At 44.2% G+C, this 13,496-nt stretch overlaps 1 protein-coding gene across 1 annotated transcript in view; it reads right to left on the bottom strand.

The window, feature by feature from the left end:
• Positions 1-13,496, bottom strand: part of SALL4 (spalt-like transcription factor 4) — a 29,238-nt gene that overhangs the window by 15,571 nt on the left and 171 nt on the right. The gene's annotated exons all lie outside the window — the stretch shown is intronic.

The raw sequence follows: 13,496 nt of genomic DNA, 5'->3' as shown, positions 1-13,496 counted from the left end.
AAAAACCCCACCCCTCAAATAGCTTCCCATGCAGGGGAGGTTTTGAAAATGTGTTCTCGAACTAGAGTCTGGCATGCCTCCAGAAGAACGTCACACTGATTCTTGGCCCAGTCTGCCATTTTACCTAACTAAAAAGTTTTGCATTCTCAAAAAGGTAATTCAAAATTCATGTCAGATACAATGAAAACGTATGCACGCCTATTAACACTGACAATTGTACACCTCTTAGGAGCAGTACACACAGGAAGACAGAGAAACCACATTAATATCAGTAAGTAAATAACTCTGTTTGTGGGGGGAGGAACTCAGCATAAAATAAGTTACTTTAAAAAGCCTGCTTTGCCAATCCCTTTCTCCGGAATCATAGGCAGAGATTCTCTGGTCTAATGCCAATGGAGTAATTTCTGCATAGGACTGCATTATTACTTAGACATTTCTGGGATTGACAGAACCCTTCTATTTATTCAAGGGCTTAATAGAGAAATACCTTGTGCCTCAAAACAGCTTAGAATTCCATTTTTTTTTAAAAAAAGATACAAATAGCAAAATCCTCATCTCCCCCCCCCCCACGTGGTAGCACCTTAGCAACCAACAAGATTTTCAGGCTATAGGCTTTCGAGAGTCAAAGTCCCTTGTCGCTCAAAGCATCTCAAATTCCAATTTTTTAAAAAATAAATACAGTAAAACCCCATTTACTCCCCTCAAAAGAAAATGTTTACAGTTTGACCCCCCATTAAAAGCCCTCAGACATAAATGGCCTTACAGTGCCTTCTAAACACTTGCAGAGACAGTGCCTCCCTTGGGGAGTCTGATCCACAAGGCAGGCACAACTATAGAAAAGGAACGGACACCAGTCAATGCCAGGTGAGCCATCTTGCCAAGGGAACAACTACAAGTTAGTAACCCGAAGACCGCACTTGGTGCACGGGGACGTATGGGGGAGGGATGGGTCAGAGCATCACCAAGTGCAGCCTACTTATGGTTTTTTTTTTACATTGTGTGTGTAACAATCATCTAGACTTACACACAGAGTTCTTGCAAACATGTCAGCATCACCGGCCCCATAACGGATACTGCCAGATTGCAGCTTCTCCAGGGTCACAGCAAAGCGAAGATTTGTGCCAAGTTACTTCCTGATTCACCGTTTAGGTCTCTCAGTCACCACAGCGCAGTGGTATAAAGGACAATCGGATCGTTGCTCTCCAGATGTTCTTACCTGGCTGAAAGCCAACATTGTAATTTAAATATGAAGGACATCAGTAGCACCTCTGATACCCCCCCCCCTTTACTACAGTATCTCCCATGTCAGAAGAGGCAAGCTGGGCTTCACAGTACATGGAGCTGGTTGCCACTTCAACCACGGGAAATACCTCGAGGAAGATTTTAAAGGAAACTCCAGCTGCATGGATGATGATCTTGAGTGACTTACACAGGAATGTTTTTGTTGGGGGGTGGGTCAAGAAAATGCAGTTTGTGCCTTCATGGCCACCTATATATACCTGCTGCACAGACTCTGGAATAACATTAGAGTCAGTTAAGTAGCCACCCCTAGCCACAAGATCAGATGAGTTCTGCCATATATCTGGAGGTCAGGGAAATAGGAGCTTGCAAAAATGAGACACTATGGGGCTGGGTGTCCACAACAGCCATACAGCATCATGCTTTCCTATCAAATGTTGGAGCATCCCAGAAGAATAACTCCAGTTCATACACCCCAGCAAAACTTACAAAATGCTAATCAGGAAAGTATCGATGTAACATTTCTACAGTTTGGTGTAGTGGTTAGGAGTGTGGACTCTAATCTGGGAAAACTGGGTTTGATTCCTCACTCCTTCACATGCAGCTGCTGGTGTGACCTTGGGTCAGTCATAAGTTCTTGACAAGGGCAGTTCTTGAGAAAGCTGTCTCAGCCCCACCTACCTCACAGGGTGTCTGTTGTGGGGAGGGGAATGGAAATGAGATTGTAAACTGCTCTGAGACTCCTTTGTGTAGTGGGCGGGGTATAAATCCAATCTCTTCTCTCTCTACAATTTTTTAAGCCATGGGAATTTTGAGAAAAAATGAGATATATGCAATACTTTATTATCACACCTAAGCTGCTAAGACAATTTGAAAGCATCATTTATAACTTTAACATATAAAAAGATGCAAAGACATATTTATGTAATTTAAAAGTATAAGCTCCTTAGCTATCTACACACAAAACTGCAAATATATCCAATACTAAAGAGTTTGCGAACTGCTCACCATATGCAACCTTGCATATTCATGCAAACATGAATGGATGCCTGTTTTTCAATAGGCACAGGTTTAGCACATTTGATCAGGGCAGGACAATCTTAAGAGCTGGAAGATGTTTCTCAGTGGTGATCTCAGAAATCAGAAGTGGAATAAGGGGGGGGTTTGAAAAAAGACAACACAGCTTTTGCAGTAAATAAAAAAGTGTGTTTTTGGTCAGGGGGAAAAGTCTCATGAATCACAATTGGAGTAGCAGAGTATTTGGATACCTTTTAATAGCAAACTATTCAAGACATTATCATCATCATGTGTGCTAACTGCAGACAAAATTAGCCACATTTAAGCATTTAATTCGAGACCCAAGTGTGCCGCATGATGGAGTGAGCTCCCATCTCTAGTTCCAGCTCCTGCCAACCTAGCTGTTCGAAAGCAAGAAATTGCTAGTAGATAAATAGGTACCACTTCAGTGGGAAGGTAACAGCGTTCTGTGCGCCTTGGTGTTTAGTCATGCTGGCCACATGACCACAGAAACATCTTCGGACAGCGCTGGCTCTTCGGCTTTGAAACGGAGATGAGCACCGCAACCCTAGAGTCGGATTCAACTGGCTTTCGAGCAAGGGAACCTTTACCTTTACTTAAGCAACAACTTGAAAATAGGGTATATATTTAAAGAACAGAAAAGAGCTAGTGTGGTATAAAGTATTATTCCAGCATACTGAGGATGCAGCTTTAATACCAGACAGACACACTCTGTGTGCAGTAAAGTCAACAAAGCATCCAACACAAGATACAGAGAAGTCTCATGTCCGTGGCCTTAAGATTGCTTGCCCTGATGCTTGCTTTGTGACATTCAGCCAGATGAAGAGTTCTGAAGAAACTGGCGTTTGCAGACTACTGTGTTCGTTCACTTGGCCTTAATAAAAAGGGACTGATTGGCTTCTCTTTTTAGACTAGCATTTAGGAGACCCAGATTCAAATTTCTACTCTGCCAGGAAACTTGCTTGGGTGTCATGGGACTAGTCTCTGTCAGGCTCAACTACTTCACAGAACTATGAAGAAGACAAAAACGAGGAAAGGGGAACCATGTATGGAGCTCCTTAGTGGAATAATGTACTTGGGTAATTTAGCTCTATCATTAAGAAGACTTGGTTTTTATACTCTTCTCTTCCTTACAGAAGCCTCAAAGCAGCTTACAATCATCTTTCCCTTCTTCTCCCCACAACAGACACCCTGTGAGGTAGGTGGGGCTGAGAGAGCTGAGAGAACTGTGATTGGCCCAAGGTCACCCAGCTGGCTGCATACAGGAGGACTGGGGAATCAAACCTAGTTTAGAGTCCACCGTTCTTAACCACTACACCACACTTTAATACTATTCTCGGTATGTAAAACTTTGCCTTTTAAAAAAACAACAACCACTTATTCCAATACAGAGCATTTCACTGGCATTTCCCCCCCAGTGCTCTCCAAAATGCCCAATTTTTATTGAAAAACATAAAATGAGAGTACTCGGGGGAGGGAGGGAACCACCGCCTCCTCCTTTACCCAGCTTCACATATCTAAAAAGAAAGAAGGAATTCAGGCAGACAGGAACAAGAGTGGCATATGATTATGAAAGAGTGGCTTACGTGCTCCAAGTGTGTGAAATACTTTAAAATACAATCCTAAACAGAGTTACAGCCTTCTGAGTCCATTAAAACCAATGGGGTTAGAAAGGTGTAACTCTGCTTATGATGGCATTGTCAGTTGTTGCACTCATCTTCCTTAGTACCACCTCCAACGGAATAGTGGACCTTTGTTTACCAGTTTAAGCATGGTTATTTATGATAGTCTCTTTGCCGCTTCAGGAACTTCTAGCTGAGGAACTTCAACCTGTTAATTCTTTCATAAGATACGGTAAGTAGCCACATTTACCAAAACAAAATGTGTCTTCCTACACATCTATGCTTTACATCACAGCCTTGTGTCCCCATCTGTACAACTTTTTTGTAGCTGTTAAGTATGTATCTGGTAAATAAACAAACACACGCTCTATCTGGCAAGTTTCCCCTCTCTTTTGAAGGTTAACAAGTGGGTGGCTGGGAGTTCTATCAATATTTCCTTCATATGTCATAACCATTTGTGTGTCTTACCACAGTGCTGGAGAGGCCTCAAAGTCACCTTAAGACAAGAAAACAAGTCAAAAGCACCTCTCACTCAGGTACATCAACAACATGGCCATATTCTCTACTGGGGGGGGGGGTCACTACCCATGGCTTATTTCTGACAGTGGCTGGCACTGATACTCCATGCACAGATGATCAAAGAAATAATACATGGAAACTTTCAGCAGCAGCTTCCAAACTAGGATCCCTAACATATAACCTGACCATCAGTTTAGCCAGAAGAAACTAGTCTAGTATAGCAACATGGAGGCAGGCTGGGAGAAACGGAAGTCCCAGAATTATACCATATCCCTGCTGAGTTCTTTCTGCAAGATCCTCCCCCAAATATCCAGGAATTCCACAAGCCAGAGTTGGCAGCCATAACACAGGCCCTATACATGTGTTCCAGTTTGTCTGGATCGGTCTGAGGTGTGGCTTACAGCTGTGATCCTAATGCACACTGCTTATTTTCTCCCCCTGTGGACACTGGGGAAAGGGCTGCTGTCCTATAGGAATGTGCCGCTTGCTGCCGCTGAACGTCTCCTGTCTTGAAAACCCTACAGGCTCGCCATAAGTCAACTGCAATTTGATGGCACTTTCTACCACCAGGGACTCGTCTTCCCATATCCTTTCGATCCTCCAACCACCCACTCATCCAATGCATGCTGACAGCACTATCACAACATTCTGATTAAGACAGCTAGTTCAGCTTTCTGTCACGAGGCACAGCCATCGACCTACAAGACAGCATCAAGCCAGGATAATGTAATGTGGCTTTTAGAATAGCCAAATCTACCTTTCCACCAATTCCATTGCATGCCATTGCTTATTTGGGCAAGCGGCACATCCCTATAGGACACCAGCATTTCATTTACCCCAGTGTTCTTAGGCAGAGAAAATAAGGCATGTGCATTAGGATCACAGCTGTAAGCTACACCACTGACCAATCCACATTCACTGGAACACATGTATAGGGCCTGTGCTATGACTGCCAGTTCTGGTTTGTGAGATTCCTGGAGATTTGGAGGAGGTGCCTGGGGAGGGAACCCAGCAAGGATATGATGCCACTCTGGGACTTCCATTTCTCCCAGACTCTATGGCATACTATAGTGTCTACCCTCTGAAGCTGCCATTTCCTCGAAGGGATCTGATCTCTATAGTCTGGAAATAAGCTGTAACTCTGGGAGAACTCCAAACCCTGCCTTGAGGCCGGTAACCCTAACCTTTGTACACATGTATTATCCAGAAGCATTTAAAAAGCAGGGCTCCTGATCACAGAGTGCTACAGAGTGCCAACCATACCTACATGCGTATGCATATAGGCTGAATAAACAGTTCAAGGCCAGAGCCCATCCTCATGATCCATTCCTATCCTATGTGTATTCAGGTTACCTGTCATATAGTCCTTTAAGGGCCACTGCACGCATGCAGAGCACGCATCATTCAGAAGACATCACATGCTGTGTAACCAGCAGAGGAAGAAATGATGGTCCAACAATAGCCTTGCAGTTAAGTCCACAGATATGAAGAAAAACAGATTGGATTTACACCCCACCCTTCACTACCTGTAGGAGTCATGAGGTAGGTGGAGCAGAGAGAGCACTTTGAGAGAACAGCTCTGAAATAACTTGTGACTGACCCAAGGTCACACCAGCAGCTGCATGTAGAGGAGTGGGGAACCAAACCTTGGTTCTCTCAGATTAGAGTCCGTACTCCCAACCACTGGTCACTGCATCTCCAAGCTAAAGAACCGTAACCTCTTTAACCTTTCTTCATAGGGAAGATGCTCCATCCCCTTAATAATTTTAGTTGCCTTTCTGCACCTTTTCCAATGCTATAGTATCTTTTTCTGAGGTGTGACCAGATCTGTACACAGTATTCTAAATGAGCCCTAACCTCTTTAACCTTTCTTCATGGGGGAGGTGTTCCATCAGTTTTGTCCCCCTCCTCTTCCCTTTTCTCAATTCCCCCCTCCAAAAAAAAAAAAAAGATTACTGGAGTGTTATGCCTCAACGTATCTTGGAAGCACTGTTTTAGAATGCATTAAAATTAGTTGGGAGCTTCAGACACAAAGTCAAATGAATGGAAACTACTGAAAGAACAGATAAGGCCATCCTGTAAAGGAGCTTTGATTCCATTGTGAAACCTCGGTATTACAGTCTCAGCCCATGACGTCCTCCAAAGATTCTCCGATAGCCTGATGTAATTTACTCAAATGCTCCGAACAATGCCTAAATGAGCAAGTATAGGTCCACAAATTCATGGTTCAGTATCATCACCATGACTCGATTAAAAACAGTCCTCCTTGAAAAACTCTCCAGCGAGTCAGAGACAGAGATTTCCAAACAAGACACCTAGTTTGTTTGTTTTTTAAAGGCATGATCCTGACACAGTGAACACTTTTAATCTCATTTATTTCAATGGGATATATTGAAACCCAACTGAAATAAACTAGATTTTGCTTAATTTGGCTAGATGGTGCCTTACTCTTCCCCACACCCCATCTGAAGTATACAACCTGCCCCCCACAGAACTCAGCATGCTCTTTAGAAGCAACAGCACTATTCAATTTTGGGGTCTTCGTTTGGTACTAAAATGTCGACCCCCTCGGTCATTTAGATCAAAACCTCAGCATTTCTCCCCCATCAAGAGGCAAAAACGCACGCACAAAACCAAAAGCATTCCAACCACCACACAAAAGACCCAGATGAACTTCTTGCAACTGTTTTGAATAATGGTCTTCGGTTAGATATTTCACCGTGTATCCCTTTACACATGAAAAAAAAATGATATTTTTGGTTAAACATTTCCAATTTTTAGCCATGACTGTAGGTAATACCATTACACAGTCCCAGAGCTGGATCAATACCAATTAGTTATACATGTAGGCCAGGGAACACCTTTGCATGAGGCTTCTGATTTTGCAATCAACAATTAGTGAAGACACAATTCAGGCTTCCAGAATGGTTTGTGACTACCACATACCCCACATGTGAAAGGGATTATACAATCACCCTTTAAGTTTAGTACCAAGGAAGAGGAAAGACAAACAGCTTTTTGTTTAGCATTGTAGGTTTACTTGAAGTAAGTGTCACAGAATTCAACAGGACTGTACTTAACGACCATATTCCTCAGTTAAGAGTTTTATATTCCGTCCTTTTTACAGTGAACTTTTTGAAACTATTTTAGAAGTGCTTTAGAAATAAGGTGGCCAAACATTGACCCCGTATGTTTTCTGCCAAGGCTCAAACCCAAAAGGTTTAGTTAACATCTGTTCCAACACTGAACCAACAGCCAGAGGACAACTGCTGTATACTACTACAAAAACAGCCATTTCCAAAGAACCACGAGAGTAATTTTTCTGGCTTGAAATGACAAATAAATCCCTCATACTTTTTGTTTTCTACATGAACTGTCTTTGCACAGCATTAATCTAAAAACAGAGTCACGCAAAGTGCTATTTGTACACAAGGTAGCCAATCCCAACCCAGTGCAGCTAATGGCTTCAGAAGAGCAGCTGAGTTCATCTGTTGCAGAAAAAGTGAACAGGGATCTTGTGAGCTCTTAAAGACGACAAAGTTTTTATCCAGACATTCATCTCAGTGAGTTCTGATCTACGAAAGCCAATTAAAAAAAAAAAAGCTAGATCTTTAATCTACAAGACTCTTGCTTACGAATCACGCCTGCCCAGACTATGCAAAAATACTAGAAGGTCCATAAAAAAGAACTCTTATTTGCAATCCAACACGTGTCTGAATTTAAAGATGCAAAAAGTACCGATCCAAACCACAAAAGCTGGGTTTTATTCAGACCCATCAAACTGACATGAAACAGTCCACAAGCTTTCAAGTCCTCCAGAACTCCCCCCCAGGCTACACAGTAAAGGGGGAGAGAAAAGGAAAAAATGCGTTTATTCACCACCACCACCCATACTACATTAAAAGATCTAGCTCGATGAAGAGTTCTGGAAAGCTCAAACACTTGCCTGCAGTTTCGTGTCATTCTGGTTGGCCTTAAAAACTTTTATTTTGGACCACCCCTCAACCTAAAAAAGGAGTGGTAGAGGCACAGATAGCTATTGAATTAATAGTCCCGTTACTGATCATATCCCCAAGCTTCATGAGTAAATAAGGGGAGCAGACACACCCACATATTGTGAATGCCCACTTATAGTTGCAAGGGTTCTCACCCTAGAAGAGAGTGGGGAGGAGAAGGGTGGGAGGGGAGAGAGAGCCCACTGGCTTCTACCTTATCCCAGGACCCGTCTCTTCTTCCACACTCAATTACATCCACCAGCAAGAGAGACCCCTCGCCTATCAACAAGGCAGCCGCAGACCACACTGAACACTAGTCCAGTGTTTAAGACCAGGCTAAACAGCGCAAAACCCCGCTGCCAAGGTCAATTGCATGAGAGTCCTAATTGTAAGCTTGACATCAACTTACCACCCACCGCAGGCAGGAGGAGGCAGAGGTTAAAGCAGCAGCTCTGTCAAAACGTCACCCGCTGCCGGGCTGAGCCGACAAGGCCCAGTCCCTACAGGCAATATAGTGTTTCACTGGCATTGAGAGAGAGAGAGCCCGTGCGAGGGGGGAGGAAGAGAGGCACACACCCCCACCCTCCTCTTGGGGCTTCGCTTAAATGGTTCATCCCACTGCCAGTCAATCTGAACACAGGTGGATCGGGGCTGGCTTCAGATGCAAGGTCAGTGGCAAACTTGTTCTAGTTGTTGGAGGAACTCTGAAGTTCTCTTCTCTGGCACCGAATCTACAACCTAGAGTCATTTCTAGGAAAGAAAGACTGGAGTCCAAGTAGTACCTTAAGGATGACGACCAACAAGATTTCCAGGGTACAGGCTTTTGAGAATCAAAGTTCCCTTTGTCGGGTACCATGTGGCTCTAAAGCTTATACCCTGGAGATCTTGTTGGTCTTTAAGGCGCTACTGACTCAAGTCTAGCTTCTGCTGCAGATCAACACAGCTACCCACCTGAAACCAATTCTACAAGGTTCTCTGGAAGCAAAAAAATGATTTAATGTAATTTTTGTCATTCCTGCCAGCCAATTCTCTTTAAACCAGCAATTTTGGGTGTTTGTGTGTGAAACTTCCCAACAGTGAAGCAGTGTTAGCCCACCCTAAGCACTACTCCTAGCCTAACTGTGACACTATTTATTGCCAATGCCTTATATGTTTTTGTTACTCTAATTCTCAAGTGGAAGCTGCAGCGACAGGCTTAAGGGGAAAAAATTGCAGGCTTTTCAAGTTCTAAACTGCCTTTTGGAGGGGGGGGGAGAATGTAGGTTAATGGCTATTACACAAGTACAATGGGCAGTTAAATCCTCTGCAGTGGAAAATGCTAATTTTCAGTATGCAATTATTGTTCTCAAGTGACCACCTGCTATTTTTTTTGATCTGTTAATTAATCACTAAGTCAGCAGCAACATTTCCCAAAAAAACTCTACATGATATTGTGTTGGGGGGGGCTTTGCAGATTTTAATTTTGGCTTTGCAGATTTTAATTTTGCATGTAAGTTTATTTCCCTAAAGCCAAGAGATAAAACGCCTTCTTGGCATGCATAGCTGAATCTATACAATAACAGATGTGGGTGTGTGTGTGTCTTGGGGCTCCTTAAAGACCAGCATCAAAAGCTTACATGCCATTTCCTTACAACTAACCCAATGAAAGCAAAAAGGTGGCTTTAGGTTTTTTTTAGATATTTTGCTTTGGAACAAGGCTTGCAACCACTTTACAGTCATGTACAACAAACACATTCCTCTTTCACACACCATAAGATTCTGTGTGCACGCACATGCAAACTCTTATGGGATTTTTTCTAATTAAAAGCCATCCACTTGATATCTGAAAATGCATCGCTGGAGAAAATCATCTCCGGAGTCTAACTGAAACGGTGCACAAAACAGCGAGGAAACTTGATTTGAGATTCAGCCACCCTGATGATTCCTATCATAAAGAGGAAGACAGAGTTTCTGCTGCAGGTTTTAATAGATTTTTGTGCCCAATCACTTCTACCCCACATTACTAAAAAGACTGAGAGGGATCTTGCAATATTTATTGCACATTATCCTTTTGATGCAGCAGATAAGAAAGTTGTGATACGAGAAACAGATCTCAGAGCTCAGTTGGGTGGTTTTCAGCAAGAAACTCCCCACCTTCCTACCTCACAGGGTTGTTGTGAGGATAACTGTACAAAGCAGGATACAACACTAAACTGAACAAAGAGTCCATAAGCAAGAGCCTTCATTTGATGAAAATGGCACTTGCCTCTAAGGGGCTTACAGTGCAACCCTATATAAGGTTACCCCAGTCTAATTCCCAAGGATTTCAATAGACTTGGACTGGAGTAACTTTGCATAGGTCTGTGCCACAAAAAGTTCTTATTTTTGCTAGGTGGGGAGGGTGGGATACAAATCGAATAAATAAATAAATAAATACAAATAATTAAGTAAATAACATACACACAAACAGGTTAGTGGTTTACACAGGGGACCAAGCTAGACATTTCTTATCTGTGCACTGGACAAACTTGCTTAGACTCAAAAGCTTAAGCATTAGGATCTCCCTCCCTTGTAGAGTTTAGTCACAGAGACATCCGCTAGCATCCCGGCAGAATTTAAAGGCAAGGTGCGTCCACGCCAGTTTAACCCAGCTCCGCAAAAACCAGGAAGAGCAAGACCTGAACCATGAAAGGGTTCAATCTCCGAAGACGACGAGATAGGAAATGCCTTTTTCTTCCCATCGACAGCTCAGTGCAGGCAGCGTCCTCCGGGTGGCGCCAGAGAGCAACCGAACTGTCCTTATCCGCACGCGAAAAAAAGTTACCTTCCAAACAATTGACTAGGATTGTAGAGCGTCATGTTGTTACCGGGTGATAAGAAGCTAGAACAGAATTACCGAAAAAAGTAAGGGATCGCCCCTCCTTTACTTTACCGGTAATTAAAAGAGCCCCCCACCATTGAAGGAGAGGGGGGAGGGGAAGCAGTAACGCTGAAGTTATTTGCCGCAAATCAGCGAGTGAAAACGCGAGAAATTGATGCAATAAGCAATATCTGGAAACGAGGTGGCTCCGACGGGATTGCGAGCGCACGTAGGCGCATCGAAGCATTTCGCCTATTCACTTCCCCCTCCCCTCCTGAGCACGAAACTCCGGCGAAGTTATTAACCCTTTTGTTTCAAGGCAGCCCCCAGGAGGTAGCTCGCTTGCTTTGCAGCAGCAGGCGAAGATTTACATGTGGAAACATCACCCCCACACACACACCCGCCCCCCCTTTCCCTCCCCGTGCGCCATCCTAACCATATGCACAAAGGGAAAACAGTCATGCATTAAACATGGGATTTATGGCCCTCTGGCCAGCTTGCCGTTTTCTTAAATCACCATTAACCGGACTCAACAATTGCACTTTTGGACTCAAAAGAAAAGGGGACCGAGCGAGGGGGGGGGAGCCTTAAAACCTCCCGCGGGTTTGCAAAATAGAATCACTCCCCCCGCCTCCCAAATATACATTGTCACCTTCTATTTCCATCCATTGTGGTGGTGATGGGGAGGGGACTATTTTGGAAAGCTGGACCTTAGAGTTCGACCCAACTTTTTAAAAAAATCATTTTTATGATTCTATCCCATTTTCCCAGCACTCATTCTTGGGAAGAAAAAACTGAGCTTAAAAGTATCTGCAAAAAGTATCTGCCACGGGTCACGGATGCCACTCCAGGAATACCGAAACGGCTTTCCCCGATCGCTTATCGAATTCATCATGAAACCCCAATATCCCGTTTTACTCAGAGAATCGATCTCTACCCCCTCCCCACAACTGCAAAGTTAAGGACCACAATGATAAACAGCCAAAGCTCCAATTTTTTTAACATCCCCCCCTCGGTTTTACTCCGCATCAAACTTTAAAAATAAATAAATCTGAAAGCCAAGCACCGAATACAGTCCCGTTTTCCGATCTGACCCCCTGGACAGCCATTTCATTCAAACTTCCAGCAGTATTGCCCCCCCCTCGAGAGGTTGCCTGTTGCATCTCTGTATGAATTATTCTACTATGCTAGCCTCATCCCCGTCCAAACTGCAAGCTGTGTCCAGGAAGGTCTCTTACTCCAGGAAATATGTGCACCGTCTGCCACCAAAGGGTTTGGGGGGGGGGGGGGGAGAAGAGAAAAAACAGCAACAACAAAAGTCATGCAACAGCAGCAGCTGGAAGGGGAGAGAAGCCAGCGGCGTGTTTGGGAAATATTTTAAGACGATCGCCTCTCCCCACCCCACCCCCCAACACACCATATTAGCTCACCGGAGTTATTTTAGGAAGTCGGAAATCAAAGATGGCTGGAGGTCAAGCCACAAAAGGTCCCGGGTTGATTACCATCTCGCTCGCTCCCTCCCCAGCAAAGAGAGCCCCAAGGTTTGGGGGTGCTTTTGGAGGGGGGGGAGACAAAAAAGCGAGGAAGCCCCCACCCCGGGCAAATAAAAGAAGAAGAGGGATGAGACCCCCCCCCCATCCACCCGCCCTCCTTACATTACAAGAGTCACTCGCGGTGTTTCTGTCTCCTGCCTCCCGGAAAGATTTCCTTCTCCCGGTAAGAGGAAAAAAGTTTGGGGAGTTTTCCCTTCTCGGCCACGTCCTTTGGAATCAAGGGAAGAGCGCAACCCCCGCAAAGGATGCTGCCGAGAGGGATCCCGGAGCTGCGTTTAATGCAAAAACTTTCCCCCCCCCTCCGGAGGGGGGGTGGGAAGCGAAAAGGGGACAGAAGACGAGATACGCAAGGGGGAGGGGAGTTTTTAAAAAGTTTGGAAACGGTTTAAAAATTAGAAGGGGGGGGGGCTCCCTTTTCTTCAAAATCAAGGTGATCCAAATCTGGATCCAGTACGGATTGGCTAGAGATGGAAAGGGTAGGAGAAAGAAGCCTTGAAAATTAAAATGGGAATAACACACACATTCTCTGCTCCGCTCCTGGTGGGAAAAATAATAATAAGAAAGCGCTCGGATGAGTTAAAAAAAGTGGTCCAGGTCCTGGAAAGGATCCGTTTGGCTCAAGATCGCAAAAAAAAAAAAAAAAAGTAGCCCCCCACGCGCTAAGGGGGTGGGGGGGAGCAAAAACACACTC

The sequence above is a fragment of the Gekko japonicus genome, unplaced genomic scaffold (assembly GCF_001447785.1).
Source record: "Gekko japonicus isolate JY-2015 unplaced genomic scaffold, Gekko_japonicus_V1.1 scaffold737, whole genome shotgun sequence".
NCBI lineage: Eukaryota > Metazoa > Chordata > Lepidosauria > Squamata > Gekkonidae > Gekko > Gekko japonicus.
Note: the sequence above shows the minus strand (reverse complement) of the source record. Positions and strands in the feature narration are given on the sequence as shown.